We start from the raw sequence: 17,076 nt of genomic DNA on the forward strand, positions 1-17,076 counted from the left end.
TCCCAGAAGGTGTGGGAACTCTCGCACGATGTCTTCAACATCTGCTTCAGAGTTAGATGAAAACGTTCAATTACCCCTTGACTCTGTGGATGGTATGGGCTGGAAACCTTATGAGTTATTCCATGTTCCTTACAAAATTGCTCGAAAACATCAGACTTAAAATTAGTACCATTGTCAGTTTGCACGACCCGAGGCAGTCCAAAAGTGGAAAAAAATTGCAACATACGAGCAACAACAGTTTTTGCTCGGATGTTCCTTACAGCAAAAGCCTCTGGGTAACGAGTAGTGATACACATCATCGTGATTAGGTAAATATTACCAGACTTAGTTCTAGGTAATGGTCCAACACAGTCCATTACCACATGAGAAAATGGTTCCTCCGGCACGACAATAGGCCTTAGAGGAGCTTTAGGTGGAGTCTGGTTTGGTTTCCCAACCAGTTGACAAACAATACACGCATTACAAAATTTTGCCACATCGCTTTTCAGCTTGGGCCAGAAAAAATACTTTAAAATTTTGTGATACGTAATATTAATACCTTGATGTCCCCCCATAGGATCATCATGAGCAGCTGCCAAAACTCTTTCTCTATAGCAGGTCGGCAACATAACCTGGTGGACTACCTCCCACTCATTTGACAAGGGAGCACTCTGTGGTCTCCATTTTCTCATCAAAATCCGATCATTGTAGTAGTACCCAGTTGCTGCGTCTACAATTTCCTCCATAGAGACGGCTGTTTCATGACAATCTGCAAGAGTGGGGTCAGCTTTCTGTAACTCACTCAAGGAGGCGTCTAGGCCTTGGTCAGATGCCATTGGCCGAGGCTCGACAGTGTTCTCCTCCACCTCCCCACTACTCTCGGTAGCTGGTGGTGGCAGGCTCTCCACAATGTCCTCGGCCACGTCATCGAGTCGGGCCATGAATGTGTCCGCGAGGTCCACTTGGTTTTCACCACTCGGAAAGCTCCTCGTGACCTCGGGATTTACCACCTTGGCAAGCACAGGGCTGCCCTTACATTTAAGTCCCATAGACCTGGTCACCGCGCACGCAGGGTACACAACATTATCCTCTGCGGCGGGTGGATCCAGGCAAACCTTAGGGGTAGGCAACATAATAGGCAGTCTGGAGTCCCCTACCTTATCCCCTGCTAAATCATTACCAACTATTACATCAACATTAGGGAAAGGTAGGTATGAAGTGACTCCGACTGTACAAACACCCTTGTGGAAATCAGATTCCAGGGTAACCTTATGGAGGGGTATTGCCCGAGTATCACTAGTGACACCCTCGACCAGTACCACCTCCCCAGTGTCGAGAGTGTTGGCACCTTGCAATGCACTCTCTAAAATTAAAGTCTGGATGGCACCGGTGTCTCGGAAGATCACCCCAGCAAACACAGAACGTTTGTGGACGTTTTTAAATGGTTCCACAAAGGTAATACTGTAACTTTTGACATAAATACGTATATCTGACATTCTTAAAACCAAAGGATATAACTAAAAACATATATTCTTATGACACAGTTTTTTAAGATTTATGTAAAAATTTAAAAATAATAGTAAATGCTATGGTATTATAATGTTTTCATGCTTTATATTTAAGAATAAATAATTTTCAGTCAACATTTAGTTTTTTTTGTTTACTTTCTGTAAAGCTATCCAATTTACGTTCTTATAACATAAATATAACATTTATATGACGTCAGTATAACGTTATTTACACGACATCATTACGTTATTATGATGTTATATTAACGTATAATTCCTGTATGAAAACCAGAATATATATTGAACTTTATGTTTTAAACATTGTAAAGTTATCATAAAACTTGGAATAAGACGGTAAGCATGCTTTACTTATGAAAATATACAAACAAATCAACAAAAACATTTTAACATAAAAAACATAAACATAACATAAATTAATTGCATGCATGGGAGTTAACTGGAACTCTGTAATATTGCATACATGAACCTTAAGGTACAAACCCAGTGTATTTACTCATGCAGTTCTTTCCTAAATCTAAATTTTTCCAATTTTTACACTTTGTTTCGAGTTCTGTCTTGTGTTGCTACTTTTAATACCCCATTAATGTCCCCTTTGTTATGTCCATTCATCCCATTGTGCACCTCTACCATATGTCACTCCTAATTCTTTGCTTTTCTAGAGAATGTAATATAAGCTTTGACAATCTTTCTTCATATGACAGGTTAACAGGTAGAACAAAGATTACCATTTATATATGGATAACTATTATAAGTCGGTTTGAATGAGTGAAGATAGGTATATACACGTGTGGTACTATCAGATTTCATCGTAGTGAGCCTAAAACCCTTCAGATCCAAGCAAAGGGTAAAATGCCAGCAGATACAATTGCGAACACATTGATACCAAAATGAAAGACATATGACGAGAATTGAGGTAACCAAAGTGAAAAGTGTGTTCACATTACATTGCACTAGAGTGCTCCCAGGTTACTTTCTCTCACTTTCTCTGTTTTGTGTGGATGGTCCGCCGTGCTTTCATCACGTCAGCGGGTGGAGCACGCTGCTGTTTTTGACATTTCATGCATAAATTCCGGTTGGAAATTCTATTGCGAACACATTGATACCAAAATGAAAGACCAAAGATGACAATTGAGGTGACCAGAATGAAAAGAGTGTATACATTTTATCGCTCTTGTGCGCTCCCTGGTAACACGCTCTCGCTTTCTCTGTTTGTTGCGGATGGTAAGCCGGGCTTTTGGAGTTTATATGCCTTTAGTCCTGTAGAGAATTCTATTGCGAACACATTGATGCTAAATTGAAAAACCTAGGATGAGAATTGAGGTAACAAAGTTGAAAAGGGTATACACTTTTCAGTATTATCACGCTCAGCTTTCTTTTTCTGGTACCCTTGGCCTACATTAATCTTGTCGGCGGGTGGAGCGCGCTGCTGTCTTTGACATTATATTCACATAGTTCTGTTGGGAATTCTATTGCGAACGCATTGATACCAAAATGAAAGACATAGGACGAGAATTAAGGTGACAAAGTTGAAAAGAGTATACACTTTTCAGTATTTCCGTACACTACCAGGGAATGTCCAAAAAAAAATGGAGAGAGTGGAGGGGTAACTTGCCCAAAACGCGAAATTGTTTGGGGAGATTAACTTTCGTTCAATACTATTATGCAAGAGGAGCGACACATCTATGGTTCATCCAATAAAATCAGCAGACTTCTAGATGTTACTACTGCTCGGCTTAGACTCGATTACAAGTATTTCTGGGAATTCTCATTATCTGCCGATGTAGACCTGACCAAATGTTAACTGTCAACAAAATTATTCGCACACCCTCCGTCACTATGTGATAGTGAATTCAGAGACAATTTTATAACCAATGTACCAACGATGTGTCAATATTTCATTCAAAATTATCTGGTACCAGAAATTTTAGCCAAATATCCCCAGTTTGCTAACTGTAAGTAGTAACAAAGTGATTGTAACCTATCCACCGCTGCCCACTGGATGAGGGGCGGTGTGCAGGACAAACATATCAATTGTGACACTAGCTCTCCACATATGTCAGTTGCTTAATTTAGAAACTGTACTTGTGATCGATCTCGAACCCATTGTTGATGTGACGACTTATACTGAATTTTGTAACTAGCTCATCAAGATTGTAACTTGCTTAGCTAAATGAATTGTGGGGTTCAGTCCCTGAGCCCATTATGTGCCTCTGCAACCCTTTCCACTACTGCCCACAAGATGGGTATGGGGTGCATAATAAATGAACTAAACTAACTTTAAGGCATCCTGAAAGAAAGCTTGGAGGGCTTGAAAAATTGCAGAACGAAGCCGTGAGGATAATCCTTGGGTGCCCTCGTACCACAAAGATACTTCATATGAGAAAGGAACTTAATATTCCGAGCGTTGTTTATCGTGTTACTGAAAATAACTGTCAAATTGGTATAAAAATGCTTAGGCTAGCTCATCCTAACCCTTGCACAGAAGCCCTCCAGAATTTCTTTATTGAATGTTGAAAACAACCCTCAAGTTGACTATTTCCGTAACAGCATGCACTCCTGTATGCTAATCCCCACAATCACCAAGCCCACCCGAGTCACTCAAACATCTGCCACTACCCTGGATCACCTTTGGACTAATATAACAGCTCCCCTTACATCTGGGGTAATTTATGACAGAACAACTGACCACTATCCTACTTTCCTCATAGCAAACATTGACACATCACCACCAGAAACCAAAAAACTTTCATTCAGGCTACATAGTGAATCAGCTTTAGGCAATCTCTCTAATGCACTTCACAATATTAACTGGGAATCTGAATTTAATAATTCACAGGATATAAACTCATCAACTAACCTCTTTCTCTACAAAACTCTAAGCCTCTACAACACTCACTGTCCCCTCCTTACCAAACAAGTAACTGATAAAAGAAAAAATAACCCGTGGCTCACAAGTGGCATAATTAAATCAATCAACAAAAAACATGAATACGAAAAGAAATTTAGGAGTGGCCTAATTCCAATGGAAGTAGTTAAAAGGTACTCGTCAGTGCTTACCAGTATCATAAGAAAAGCAAAACTTTCATACTATGAGACTAGATTCAAAGAAGCAAAAGGCAACATGAAAAGCACATGGAATACCATCTCTAACATCCTGGGAACTAAACAACACTCCCACAACCAGATAACACTCTCTAAGGATGGCCTTACACTGTCATCTGACTTAGAAATGGCGAATGAATTTAATAGCTTCTTTTCATCGATTGGTGCTAACCTTGCAAGTAAAATCCCACAGAGTCAGACACATATCAACACATATCTCTCAGGCAGCTATCCAAACTCTCTTCTCCTCCCACCAGTCAGCCCGTCAGATGTTGTGTCCATCATACATTCACTAAAAACCAAAGCTGGGAACATCAGTGAAATCCCATCCATTGTATACAAGAGCGCCTCCCATATGCCCTTGCACCACCTATAGCTCTGCTGTTCAACAAATCCCTTGAGTGTCATACCTTCCCTGATATCCTTAAAAACGCAAGAGTAACGCCAGTTCATAAAGGAGGTAGTGGATTATGTTGCATCTCTGCTTGCCTTGATGACTGAAAGAAAGCTTAAAGGGCTTGAAAACTTGCAGAACGAAGCCTTGAAGATAATCCTTGGATGTCCCTAGTACCACAAAGATACTTAACATGAGGAAGGAACTTAATATTAACTTAATAATAGAATATGAGTGCATATTCTACTGCATTACTATTTGTAATGATCCTCATATTGTGCTTCAGTAATCCAATGTATAACCCTGAGATGTTTTCCTAATTGTACTTAGGATTCCTTGTTCATTATTGTGTATTGTTCTGATCTGCTCTTGTGTCGAAAATTCTTGCATCGTACCTGTAAACAATTTTTTGACAATTTTACTGTAATTATCTTACTTAAAATCATCTGTACTTGTAAAGTAAAGCTGTAATGTACCTGTTAAACACTTTTTATCAATTTTACATTTAATTATTTCTCTAAAACTCTGTTTAAGAATTTGCTCAAAGATTAGTTTAAGGACTTGCCCGAAACGCTATATATGCAAGCTAGTGGTTTTACAAGATTATAATTCTAACTTAAGCTCTATGTTGTCTCTTAACCCCCAATGTACGTTCTTGTATATATATAAATAAATAAAATAAATAAATAACGAGGGATCGAGGCATTAATGCGCAGTACGTGCTTCCCTCATCTGTGACGTCACAGCGCCATCTGACGACAGCATAAACACAGGCGGCCATTTTATGTTCCACCAAGATTAAAAAAAAAAATAATTTTGCCCCGAGGGGCGAGTTTATTGGGCAGCGCCCAATGTGTTCGCAATAGAATGTTCTACAAGAACATGTATAAAATAAGTGACACAGAGATTATTGATGTGTGTATTTGTGTGGGTGATTATAAATATGCATGTGTATGTATATATGTATACGTATATATATATATATATGTACATGTATGTATGAGAGTGTGTACATGTATATATAACATTAATAATTTTGTAACTAGCGTCAAAAATTGTTATTTGCTTAGCTAAACAAACTAGAGAGTTCAGCTCCTGAACCCATTATGTGCCTCTGTAATCCTTTACACCACCGCCCACGGGATGGGTATGGGGTGCATAATAAAGAAAGAAATTGAAATAATAAGGGTATGAAATGTATCAACATAAAACATTAATGTTAATGGCCATCAGGTAAAATCAGGTTATTATTTGTAAAGAATTTAAATGAGTTAAACTAAATACGAACTTAATATGTTTTGCTAACGCAAAAATATATTCCCGAGGTATTGTAATTGCAAATAAATATTTAATACAATTATTTGTATCATTTTTTTTATTTTAGATTTCCGTATTGCTTGATAATATATAATAGCGTTTAGATAATGCTAGCGCTGGACATTCTTTAGGCTCGTTGCATGTTGTGGTAGTCGCCGCCATTTTAAAACCGTGTCGAGAGGGACTGCTGCTGGCTTATCCACAAAATCCTGCTGCATCTTCAATAGTTAAGGTAACTGTTTTCTTTTATTTGCTCTTAGACATGTGTAGTATATTTATAAGCTTGTGGTGGTAGGCTGGATGGTGTGTTGATGGTGGTGTTGTGTTGATGGCCCTGAAGGTGTGTTGGTGGCCCTGGCTGGAGGTGTGTTGGTGGCCCTGGCTGGAGGTGTGTTGGTGGCCCTGGCTGGAGGTGTGTTGGTGGCCCTGGCTGGAGGTGTGTTGGTGGCCCTGGCTGGAGGTGTGTTGGTGGCCCTGGCTGGAGGTGTGTTGGTGGCCTTGGCTGGAGGTGTGTTGGTGGCCCTGGCTGGAGGTGTGTTGGTGGCCCTGGCTGGAGGTGTGTTGGTGGTGGTGTTGTGTTGATGGCCCTGGAGGCGTGTTGATGGCCCTGGAGGTGTGTTGGTGGCCCTGGAGGTGTGTTGGTGGCCCTGGCTGGAGGTGTGTTGGTGGTGGTGTTGTGTTGATGGCCCTGGAGGCGTGTTGATGGCCCTGGAGGTGTGTTGGTGGCCCTGGCTGGAGGTGTGTTGATGGCCCTGGCTGGAGGCGTGTTGATGGCCCTGGAGGTGTGTTGGTGGCCCTAGCTGGAGGTGTGTTGATGGCCCTATATATACATATACATATACATATATATATATATATATATATATATATATATATATATATATATATATATATATAACTGAAAACTCACACCCCAGAAGTGACTCGAACCCATACTCCCAGAAGCAACGCATCTGGTATGTACAAGACGCCTTAATCCACTTGACCATCACGACCGGACATAATGAGGTGATAGCCGAGGCTATTTGAACCACCCCACCGCCGGCACTCGGATAGTTATCTTGGGCATAGCATTTTACCAAATCACCTCATTCTTTGGGGCAACACGTGAGGAACACAAATGCGAACAAGCCTGAATGGTCCCCAGGACATATGCAACTGAAAACTCACACCCCAGAAGTGACTCGAACCCATACTCCCAGAAGCAACGCATCTGGTATGTACAAGACGCCTTAATCCACTTGACCATCACGACCGGACATAATGAGGTGATAGCCGAGGCTATTTGAACCACCCCACCGCCGGCACTCGGATAGTTATCTTGGGCATAGCATTTTACCAAATCACCTCATGTATGTATGAGGTGATTTGGTAAAATGCTATGCCCAAGATAACTATCCGAGTGCCGGCGGTGGGGTGGTTCAAATAGCCTCGGCTATCACCTCATTATGTCCGGTCGTGATGGTCAAGTGGATTAAGGCGTCTTGTACATACCAGATGCGTTGCTTCTGGGAGTATGGGTTCGAGTCACTTCTGGGGTGTGAGTTTTCAGTTGCATATGTCCTGGGGACCATTCAGGCTTGTTCGCATTTGTGTTCCTCACGTGTTGCCCCAAAGAATGAGGTGATTTGGTAAAATGCTATGCCCAAGATAACTATCCGAGTGCCGGCGGTGGGGTGGTTCAAATAGCCTCGGCTATCACCTCATTATGTCCGGTCGTGATGGTCAAGTGGATTAAGGCGTCTTGTACATACCAGATGCGTTGCTTCTGGGAGTATGGGTTCGAGTCACTTCTGGGGTGTGAGTTTTCAGTTGCATATGTCCTGGGGACCATTCAGGCTTGTTCGCATATATATATATATATATATATATATATATATATATATATATTATGAATATCAGAGGTCCCAGGACAATTATTGTGCATGTGTAGTATGTATATTTATGTAGTATATTTGGCATATTTAATGACATTTAGTTAATGCCACTTAGTGGCATGTCTCTGCACCGTTTCCAGTTTGTTGATATGCTTTCTAAGATATGGGCACACCATACAACTGCTGCATACTCCAACTTTGGTGTAACAAAAATTGTGAACAATTTCAAAATTTCTGTTGAAGAAATCCTGTTTCCTAGTTCTGCATCTGTTTTGGTATAACACCTCCTTTTTTACTAGGCCTGCAATTATGAATGCCTTTATAACCAGCTAAGTTGTAGAGTTGGGTATAGTCTTTACTTAGCCAAGTTTCTGTTAAAATGAGGGTCCGTCTAATTACCACAAGCTACCACAAGCTACACAAGCTTCACAAAGCTTCCTGGCAATACGTTAGTAATGAATAAATATAATAGGTTAGGTTGACCCAACTTAACCTAACCGACGCTTGGATCGTCGACTTGATTTGGCGTCACCAGCTCTTTATTTTCGTCTAATTTCTTTATAAAAAGATACTTTTTCAGATTAAAATTATGTTTTTTCGTGTTGTACATTCAGCACCAACATTATAATGAGTAAATATATCATATTTATTCATTACTAACGTATTGCCAGGAAGCTGAGTGGGTAGGTCTCGATAAATTTCCTGGTATAATATTATTGTTTGCTATTCTCCATCTTAGACTAGGCAAGTTGAAGTCACCTAGGAAGATAATATGAGGTATCGAGTTCTCCATTTTGTTTATCTGTTCTGTGAATTCCTCGGCCGTTGCATCTGGCGGTTTGTATATTAGAATAATCACTAAATTTATTTTCTCTATTTTTAATCCCAATACCTCTACCACCTCATTTGTAATGTTAAGGAGCTCCGAGCATACAAGGTCTTCCATAGTATACAGACCCATTCCTCCATGTGACCTAATTTTCCTATCACAGTTGTGTACTTTTCGAGACTACATTTCAAATATTCCCTAACATACATGGCTTCTCCCCCCTCTTTGTGTAAAATAGTTTAAATCCATTTATGGGACATTCAGCAAATAGTTCTCTATTTTTTACATTCATCAATGTTTCGGTACGTGCAATAGTATGTATTGTTTCATTGCAGATAACAGCATTTAAATTTTTTTTTGTTTCTTAGACTTAGACTCGTACTACCAAGTTGCTGTTGGCAATTGGATAATTTTTTTATGTAATCATTTGTTATTTTTTCCCCTACTTTAGTAATTTATGCTTTTGATCTCAATTAGTTTTATATCCTAGCTTTTTAATTTTTTCCCCTTATATATTGCCATCTTATCTGTCTGCTTTACATGGCTTAAGCAGAGTCATGTCTGCTTAAGCCTTTGTTATTTTACTAATTTACCTGTTTTAATTATTATTTGTTTTCAAAGTTTAGTTTACCCCATTTTATTTGCTTTTTGCAGTACAATACTTTACTAATAATCTTGTAATAGTAATTGGTAATGTAGCACTTGGCCTTTCTCCTTCAGAATGTATGCACACATTATAGAAAGAAGAAGAGAATACCACACAAGATGGCAGCGTATGTCACGGGCCAAAAAGCGACGCCTAAAAGAACAGGTAAACCTCGAAGTCTTTCAGAGGTTGATAGATGGAAAGCGACTGAATACAGGCAACTCCTTCTCTACACCGGTAAGATTGTACTGAAGGGAATCTTACCCAAAGAATTGTATGACCATTTCCTGACTCTGAGTGTAGCCATTTCTATTCTTGTATCACCTAAATTGATTCAGTTAAATTACAGCCAATATGCACATGATCTTTTGCTGTACTTTGTGTTAAAGGCTCGTGAGCTGTATGGTAAGGATTTTTTAGTGTACAATGTACACTGCCTAACACACATATCCTCTGATGCCAAAGAGTTTGGTAGCTTGGACAGATGTTCAGCATTTCCATTTGAAAATTACCTGCAGCAGGTTAAGAATATGGTTCGATCAAGTAAAAATCCTCTTGTTCAAGGAGGATTTAAGGGATTTACTGGAGAACTTGGCAAAGGTATATTCACAATAGTCGTCTCTATTACTAATGACACTATTGCAGATGAAGGTATCTTTGTAAGATATTGCTATGCCACCTCCTTTTTTTATTAGGCCTGCAGTTGTGAATGGCTTTATTATCAGCCAAGTTGTAGCATACAACATAGCATATATATGTATATGGCATACATACATATATATATATATATATATATATATATATATATATATATATATATATATATATATATATATATATATATATATATATATATATATATATATATATTATATATATATATATATATATAGATATATATATATAGATATATATATATATATATATATATATATATATATATATATATATATATATATATATATATATATATATATATATATATGTATATATATATTCAAAATTCGTCAGTGTACTACATTTTTGTTGTTGCTTTTAGGTGATGCTTTTAACCAGTGTACGTGGGTCTGATTGTGCAACCACGGTTCGAAGAATAATGAAGATATGAACAAACGGCCTGTGGTCACTATACAGTCTGGAAGGGCAAAAGAAGAAATTGGCATTTCTACAAAAACAAGAACTATATAATGTTATTTTAAGTAACCAAAAAATTAAATAATTTTTTTAAAGTTTAAAATTCCCTTAAAAATTTAAATTTTAAATTAAAAAATTTTAACCAAAAAACTTAATATTTTTCATATTTGGAACCATTCCATAATATTTTCCCAAGCATAAATGATTATATTTCTATCACTTGCTCTTAAGATTGTTTCATTTAATAGAGGTTGGGCATAATTGTTCTCTGCTGCTGATAGAACTGACTGACTTAGCTATAGGAAAATGTAAACTTAATTGGTTTATCCATTACAGTATTTTGCAGTTTATTTCATGATCCTGTGCTTAATACTTGCATAAATAGTAGATTACAAAATGCATTTTTATATCATTAGTATTGAATAATAATAATGCAAATAATTGACTTATAAATGATGTACAATTAATTGGTAGGTGATATTATATTATTAATATTTTTTCATTCTTGCAAAGCCTTAACAAAGCCATTAACATGTTAATATAAACTTGATCACCTTCCACTTATTTTCTCATGTGCTACCTACATGTACAAAACCTTATTCCTAAATGCATATTTTGTTCTGAAACTTGTCCTTTATATGTTGTGTATCACCATCTCTGGAGAGTTTTATCTGATTGATGTATAAATTACTTTTAATTTTACAGAATATTATTGTTATACTGAATTTATTATTATATAAATAACTTAATTTTACAGAATCATCTATCAACGCACATCCACAAGTTGAGGAGGAGGATGTGACCTTCCAGATTTCTCAAGTACTGAAACATAGACCAAACAGGCCTGGTAGATCTAGGTACAAGGTAAAATAATTTAAATTTTTTTTTTTTTTTCCTAATTGTCCGATATATATATATATATATATATATATATATATATATATATATATATATATATATATGTCATACCTAGTAGCCAGAACGCACTTCTCAGCCTACTATGCAAGGCCAAATTTGCCTAATAAGCTAAGTTTTCCTGAATTAATATATTTTCTATAATTTTTTCTTATGAAATGATAAAGCTACCCATTTCATTATGTATGAGGTCAATGTTTTTTTATTGGAGTTAAAATTAACGTAGATATATGACCGAACCTAACCAACCCTACCTAACCTAACCTAACCTATCTTTATAGGTTAGGTTAGGTTAGGTAGTAGAGAAAGTTAGGTTAGGTTAGGTAGGTTAGGTAGTCGAAAAACAATTAATTCATGAAAACTTGGCTTATTAGGCAAATCGGGCCTTGCATAGTAGGCTGAGAAGTGAGTTCTGGCTACTAGGTACGACATATATATATATATATATATATATATATATATATATATATATATATATATATATATATATATATATATATATATATATATATATGTGTGTGTGTGTGTGTGTGTCGTACCTAGTAGCCAGAACGCACATCTCAGCCTACTATACAAGGCCCGATTTGCCTAATAAGCCAAGTTTTCATGAATTAATGTTTTTTCGACTACCTAACCTAACATTTTCAGCTACCTAACCTAACCTATAAAGATAGTTTAGGTAGGGTTGGTTAGGTTCGGTCATATATCTATATTAATTTTAACTCCAATAAAAAAAGAATTGACCTCATACATAATGAAATGGATAGCTTTATCATTTCATAAGAAAAAAAATAGAGAAAATATATTAATTAATGAAAACTTGGCTTATTAGGCAAATCGGGCCTTGCATAGTAGGCTGAAAAGTGCATTCTGGCTACTAGGTACGACATATATATATATATATATATATATATATATATATATATATATATATATATATATATATATATATATATATATATATATAGTGTGTGTGTAAATACCTAAGTGTAGTTACAGGATGAGACCGTCTTCCCAGCACTCTTTGTCATATAACGCTTTGAAACTACTGACAGTCTTGGCCTCCACCACCTTCTCACCTAACTTGTTCCAACCGTCTACCACGCTATTTGCGAAAGTGAATTTTCTTATATTTCTTTAGCATCTGTGTTAAGCTAGTTTCAATCTATGACCTCCTGTTCTTGAAGTTCCAGGTCTCAGGAAATCTTCGCTGTCGATTTTATCAATTCCTGATACTATTTTGTATGTAGTGATCATATCACCTCTTTCTTCTGTCTTTTAGTTTTGGCATATTTAATGCCTCTAACCTCTCGTAGCTCTTGCCCTTCAGTTCTGGGAGCCACTTAGTAGCATGTCTTTGCACCTTTTCCAGTTTGTTGATGTGCTTCTTAAGATATGGGCCAACTTCTGTTGTTGGGCCCTACCACACAACAGCTGCATATTCTAGCTTTGGCGTAACAAAAGTCATGAACAATTTCTTTAGTATATCACCATCTATATTTAAACGCAATTCTAAAGTTAGAAAGCGTAGCATAGGCTCCTCGCACAATATTCTTTATGTTGTCCTCAGGTGATAGTTTTCTATCTAGAACCACTCCTAGATCTCTTTCTTTATCAGAATTCTTTAAAGATTTCTCACATAATGTATAGGTTGTGTGGGGTCTATGTTCTCCTGTTCCACATTCCATAACATGGCATTTATTAACATTAAATTCCATTTGCCAAGTGGTGCTCCATATACTTATTTTATCCAGGTTTTCTTGAAGGGTATGACAATCATCTAAATTTCTTATCCTTCCTATTATCTTAGCATCATCAGCAAACATGTTCATGTAATTCTATATACCAACTGGTAGATCATTTATGTAGACAATAAACATCACTGGTGCAAGAACTGAACCCTGTGGTACTCCACTTGTGACATTTCTCCAGTCCGATACATTGCCTCTGATTACTGCCCTCATTTTTCTATCAGTCAGAAAATTTTTCATCCATGTTAGAAGCTTACCTGTCACCCCTCCAATATTTTCCAGTTTCCAGAACAACCTCTCTATGTGGAACTCTGTCGAATGCCTTTTTTAGGTCCAGATAGATGCAGTCAACCCAACCATCTCTTTCCTGTAATATATCTGTTGCTCGATCATAGAAACTGAGTAAATTCGATACACAGGATCTTCCAAATCGAAAACCATACTGTCTGTCTGAAATTATATCATTTCTCTCCAGGTGTTCTACCCATTTAGTTTTAATTATTTTTTCCAATATTCCAATTCCAATTTTTTCCAATAATGTGTGTGTGTGTATGTATATTTGTGTTGTTGAATATGACCGAAAGTCATAGTCTTTCTGCCCCTCTCCTTACTGCTATTGTCGTTTCTCGCATCTTTGTATTGCTTGTATGTTTGGGCAATTTTTCCCTTTTTCCTAGTTCTGCATCTCTGCTTTAGTATAAATTTTGTTGTGCCATTATCATATATTTCACAAAACTTGACATACATCTCATTTACTTCATGTCCTAACAGCAAGTGTTTGTCAAATTCCTTAAGGAAATATCTGAGTTCCCCATAATGACCTCTCCACAAGTCAGGTTTTTCAACTGCTTCAAGCTCATTTTCTTCCAGATTATAATGCATTGCATACTTTATTCCCAAAAAGACATGGTCACTTTTACCCAAGTGACAATGTCACTTGGGTAAAAGGAGGGAGGTACTGAAAGGAGGAAAAGGGAGGTACCAAAGGAGGGAGGTACTGAATGATAAATATATCTTTCTCTTTCCTGGTAAATATAATATCCAGCATGGAGGGAACATCCCCTTCCCTCATCCTCGTAGCTTGTTTAACATGTAGAAACATGAATGTTTACAGGGTGAGGTTTACGAAATTATATATATATATATATATATATATATATATATATATATATATATATATATATATATATATATATATATATATATATATATATATATATATATATATATATATATATATATATATATATAATATTTAAAGTTTGTGTGTGTGTAATTTATATAAATAAATAATTAAATATTAATTTTGTTAATATCTTTTCAGGGAAAGCTTGCAAGTACAATTCGTATACAAGAGGGGCAACAAGAGCCAGAGGATGTCTACTAAGAAAATATATAAGTCTTTATCCTCACACTCTTGATATATGGTCTTCTCTGGTCTCTTTATTTTCTCTCCTCACAAATGTCCCTTTTTTTTATTTCTTTTACGTTTCTCTCCTGTTTTTCTTAACTTTTAATCTCTCCTTTCCTCCTCTCTTCTAACACCTCTCGTTTCCTGTCTCTTCTAGCTTCTCTCTTCCTTTACTTTTTATATTTGTGGTATTCATTTATGTCATTTTTATTTTGTATATTTTTCTTGTATCTTTTTCTTATCTTGTGTTTCTCTTCCCCTTCTCTTCAATGATTTCTCATTTCTCTCCTCTCTCTGTTGTTTCTGTTCTGTCTTCTCTCTCCTTGCCTTAATTTTGTTCTGTCTCCTCTTTTGTTGTGTGTGTGTCTTTCTGTCTCTGTCTCTCTCTCTCTCTCTCTCTCTCTCTCTCTCTCTCTCTCTCTCTGTCTCTCTCTCTCTCTCTCTCTCTCTCTCTCTCTCTCTCTCTCTCTCTCTGGCTCTCTTGCTCTCTCTCTCTCTCTCTCTCTCTCTCTCTCTCTCTCTCTCTCTCTCTCTCTCTCTCTCTCTCTCTCTCTCTCTCTCTCTCTCTCTCTCTCTCTCTCTCTCTCTCTCTCTCTTTCTTTCTCTTTCTTGCTCTCTCTGTGGCTCTCTTGCTCTCTCTCTCTGGCTCTCTCTCTCTCTCTCGCTCTCTCTCTCTGGCTCTCTTGCTCTCTCTCTCTCTCTCTGGCTCTCTCTCTCTCTCTTGCTCTCTCTGGCTCTCTTGCTCTCTCTGGCTCTCTTGCTCTCTCTGGCTCTCTTGCTCTCTCTCTGGCTCTCTTGCTCTCTCTCTGGCTCTCTTGCTCTCTCTCTGGCTCTCTTGCTCTTTCTCTGGCTCTCTTGCTCTCTCTCTGGCTCTCTTGCTCTCTCTCTGGCTCTCTTGCTCTCTCTCTCTGGCTCTCTGGCTCTCTTGCTCTCTCTCTCTGGCTCTCTTGCTCTCTCTCTCTGGCTCTCTCTCTCTCTCTCTCTCTCTCTCTGGCTCTCTCTCTGGCTCTGGCTCTCTCTTTCTCTCTGGCTCTGGTTCTCTCTCTCTGGCTCTGGCCCTCTCTCTCTCTCTCTCTCTCCCCCTCTCGTTCTCTGGCTCTCTGGCTCTCTGGCTCTCTCTGGCTCTCTGGCTCTCGCTCTCTCTGGCTCTCGCTCTCTCTGGCTCTCTCTCTCTGGCTCTCTCTCTCTGGCTCTCTCTGGCTCTCTGTCTCTGGCTCTGACTCTCGCTCTAGCTCTGACTCACTCTCTCTCTGGCTCTGGCTCACGCTCTCTCTCTCTGGCTCTCTCTCTCTCTGGCTCTCTCTCTCTCTCTGGCTCTCTCTCTCTCTCTGGCTCTCTCTCTGGCTCTGGCTCTCTCTCTCTCTCTGGCTCTCTCTCTCTGGCTCTCTCTCTCTCTCTCTCTGGCTCTCTCTCTCTCTCTGGCTCTCTTTCTCTCTGGCTCTCTCTTTCTCTCTGGCTCTCTCTCTCTCTCTCTGGCTCTGGCCCTCTCTCTCTCTCTCTCTCTCTCTCTCTCTCTCCCCCTCTCTTTCTCTCTTTCTCTCGCTCTCTCTGGCTCTCTCTGGCTCTCTCTCTGGCTCTCTCTGGCTCTCGCTCTCTCTCTCTGGCTCTGACTCTCTCTCTAGCTCTGACTCACTCTCTCTCTGGCTCTGGCTCACGCTCTCTCTCTCTGGCTCTGGCTCTGGCTCTCTCTCTCTCTGGCTCTCTCTTTCTCTCTGGCTCTCTCTTTCTCTCTGGCTCTCTCTCTCTCTCTCTGGCTCTCTCTCTCTCTCTCTGGCTCTGGCTCTCTCTCTCTCTCTCTGGCTCTGGCTCACGCTCTCTCTCTGGCTCTCGCTCTCTCTCTGGCTCTCATATTTCATTTGATTTAAAAATGTCTGAGATTTTTACTTAATCTAAGTTATATTGCATGGTGCTAATATGAATATTATACATGACTTTTTTCTTTTCTTTCTCTCTCTCTTTCTCCCTTTCTTTCTTTCTCTTTCTTTCCTTCTCTCTCTCTTTTTCTTTCTCTTTCTACATGAATATTATACTTGACTGTTTACATTCACTTGTAGATTTTTATTTTTAGTTAATTAGTCCTAAACTTTTGATTAATAGATTTTTATTATTAGTCATAGAAAAACTAGTGTGTTATATGTATACTCGGAAAATTTTACTTGTTTTAGTTTTAGGTAACAATAACTGCTTGTAAC

The 17,076-nt window shown here is 38.1% G+C and overlaps 1 long non-coding RNA gene across 1 annotated transcript; it reads left to right on the forward strand.

The window, feature by feature from the left end:
• Positions 1 to 10,681: 10,681 nt before the first annotated feature.
• LOC138360124 (uncharacterized) lies at positions 10,682 to 15,477 on the forward strand. Its single transcript, XR_011226214.1, has 3 exons — positions 10,682 to 10,872; positions 11,565 to 11,671; positions 14,798 to 15,477. It is a non-coding gene; the product is annotated as an uncharacterized lncRNA (long non-coding RNA).
• The last annotated feature ends 1,599 nt before the right edge of the window (positions 15,478 to 17,076 follow it).

Source organism: Procambarus clarkii, unplaced genomic scaffold (genome assembly GCF_040958095.1).
Source record: "Procambarus clarkii isolate CNS0578487 unplaced genomic scaffold, FALCON_Pclarkii_2.0 HiC_scaffold_97, whole genome shotgun sequence".
NCBI classification, from domain to species: Eukaryota; Metazoa; Arthropoda; class Malacostraca; order Decapoda; family Cambaridae; genus Procambarus; species Procambarus clarkii.